Source organism: Aplysia californica, unplaced genomic scaffold, assembly GCF_000002075.1.
Source record: "Aplysia californica isolate F4 #8 unplaced genomic scaffold, AplCal3.0 scaffold01355, whole genome shotgun sequence".
NCBI lineage: Eukaryota > Metazoa > Mollusca > Gastropoda > Aplysiida > Aplysiidae > Aplysia > Aplysia californica.
The window spans coordinates 1-3,122 of NW_004798625.1; positions in this window are offsets into that span (position 1 = coordinate 1).

Consider the following 3,122-nt stretch of genomic DNA (forward strand, 5'->3'; position numbering starts at 1 on the left):
TAATAATAATAATAATAACGATAATAACAATGCCGGTAACGATGGTTATAATGATAGTAGACCTGATAATTATAAAAATATTAACAATAGTTCCAGTCATCACCATTAAGAGTCAGGTCTGCAATAGACGTCGATGATCATGATTCTTGGTTCACGTCTTTGCTTGAACGCTCTAAAATAAATCAACATTATCCGGATTTTTCTCTGTGACCTATCTCTTTAAAACTCTGTATGGTAGTTTCTCTGAGTCCTCCCGTGCCTCTTTTGCTTTAATGTTACTATTGAGAACCAGATGTTTAAGGCCTTTATGTCTTTTCAAGTGTCCAAAAAATTGCATTTGTTCTTTCCTTTGTTGTTGTTTTTTCAGCGAGAGGCCCACATGGGCTTATTCGCGTAATACCTCTTTAGATTTCTTTTCCATCAAAGACATTCTCAGCAATCTCCTAAGAAACCACAATTTTTTGCTTCCATTTTAATTTCCCTTTCTTTAGTGATTGTCCATCATTCTTAGTGGTATACATGTAGAACGGTTGAACATACTTAACCTTTCAAAACTTTCATTTTGGCACCCACTGAGATGTTTCTATTGTTTAAGGTTCGGCTCATTTTATTGAAAGTATCTTTAGCCAGTGTAATTCTTCGCTTCTTCCCAGGATCATTTGTTATCAGGTGCATTTTTTCACATCCAAGATAATAAAAACTTGAAATTTTAAAATATTTTCAACTTTGCTTTTCAGATTACAAGTAGGATGTAATGCGTTTTATAAATTGTCGTGCATACTAAATGATATTGTTTTATTCACAATCAACAATGACTCTTTACGCTCTTTTCCCGTTAAAACAGCATCTAGAAGCAATTAAGGATCATTCACTTAACATGCTATTAAAATTTTATCATGCACATGTCTCATATAAATAATACTGTTTTCGTTATTCAATTTGAGACCTGGACAAAGATGTTGAAAGGATATGAAACATCCTTGCTTGACTCTTCTTAAAAAAAAAAATCCCTGCTTATATTAACAGTATTCTCCTTCGATTCTTACAGTATTTTGGTCCAAGTACGAACGTCTAGTAATTCTTAGATTTTTTCATCTCTTTCAAAATGTTCAATAGTTCGTAATGTCTAACTTGACTGAAATCCTTTAAATAATCTATGAAATATGAATAACAATTTTTTGTGCTCCAGTAATATGTTTTCATTTTCATTATTAAGGGGAATTTTTCATTTGTGGTACCTTTATCATGAACAAAAACGCATTATGTTTTAGGCACCTGACCTCTGGTCTTTTCATTTTTCATTAGTACTCGCAACAATCGGTTTTTGTAAATTGATTCCTAAGAATTATTTTTCTATGCATTTCAAACTCAGTGGCCCCTCAGTGGCAAATTGTTTTTAAGGTACAGCTACTGACTTCATCATATCTTCTGGAATTTCACCGCTGTTATAGATAGAATTTTAAAACTTTTTTGTTATTTCAGTTCCTATTTCTTCTCGTGAGACAATCACTTCAACTGGGATATTATCTAGTCATGTGTCTTTTCCTTGATCCATTTTCTTCATCGCAGCTTGTGATTCTACTTTCAGTATTGATGCTTACCGTATTTTGTTCTGTATCATCTTTGAAAGGTTCTGCTATGTCTTCAACTCCATCTATCAAAAACGCCCCCCCCCCTTTTTTGTCCCTACAAATCTTCCTTCCTTTTGACCACATGCTACTTGTATTTGAGCATACTTTTCGCCACTTACGTCTTTAAGTTTTGGAATGGGTGTATTTACTATCTTTATTTGGATATTTCTCTATTTGTTGACTCTGACCATGTATCCATGTTTCTTTTGCTTCATTACTTTTTCTTTCTCTTAATGGACGCAGTTAAGGTTTTGCCCGCCTTCATTCTCCTATTAGTTTTAATATGTCGTGGGTAATACATTTTATTGTGCTTTCTCAACCTTTTTTTCGTTTTGGGGGGGGGGGGGTATTTTCTTCCACAGTCTAAATACTATTACTGAGACTACAATTACTACCACTACTATTAATGGCGGTTGAAAAAGTCGTGTTGACGTCAGCAAGAAGCTGATTGGGAGCCGCCCCTCATAATTGTTAAAAAGTTTCATGCCTTCACTTCGATGCAAAGAGACAATGCCTAGAATTTGTCAAAAGAAATCTATTGAAGACAAGGTTGTCTGGAGAGCACTTTTTTAATGAATATACATCAACGTATTCTGCTTTTCCGAGAAATAATATTTTGAAAATAATATGTTTTAAAAATTAAACAATACCCCAACGCGATTATAGAAAAGCTATCATATATAGCTTGGTTGGCGGGAGGGACGGTATTGTTCTTTATAAATTATCTCCCATTTCAAAGCAAAAGACAATGACGTGTGATGTTCTAATTTTAATGCTACCACACTGTCTGCTTCCTCTTTCTGAATGAACAGAAAATGGATTGAAAAGAATATTCATGTCGTCTGTGACTTGCTCTAGCCACGTACTCACATAATTATATCAGTTTGGTTGTTGTTGTTGATGTCTCAAATCTTGTTCTTAACAACCATAAAAACATTGACCATTAATGGTACTGTATTTTTAGTAAACTTTTTACGGCGCTTGCAACGCAATAAAGGCATAAGTGCCTGATGAATAAACTACAAAACAAATTTTTAAAAAAAAATCCACATAAAATGTAAGCTAACCTGTTAGAAAATAAGAAAGAAACTATCCCTCTTCTTTAAAAGAAAAGTCATGATCTACCTAATTTGGCAGGTACACGATTAGAGATGGATACTGACTCTATATGTTAAGAGAGTAAACACAGCAGGTTAATGCACCATGCTGTGGTGTTGGTAGACAGAAAAAACAGGCAGACCTTTCAGGTTTTGCTTTCATACGTTTTTGTGTCTAGTCAGCACAAAGTCTCAATTAGGGTTAATGGTACTTTTCGATTAGTGAACTTTTTAACGGAGTGTTCTAGTTGCTGCAAATGCACGCTCCCCCTCTCTTTACTTACATACATACGCGCACACACACACACCCACACACACACACACACACACACACACACACACACACATACACACACACACTCGCACACACACACACACAGCCGCACAGGCACAC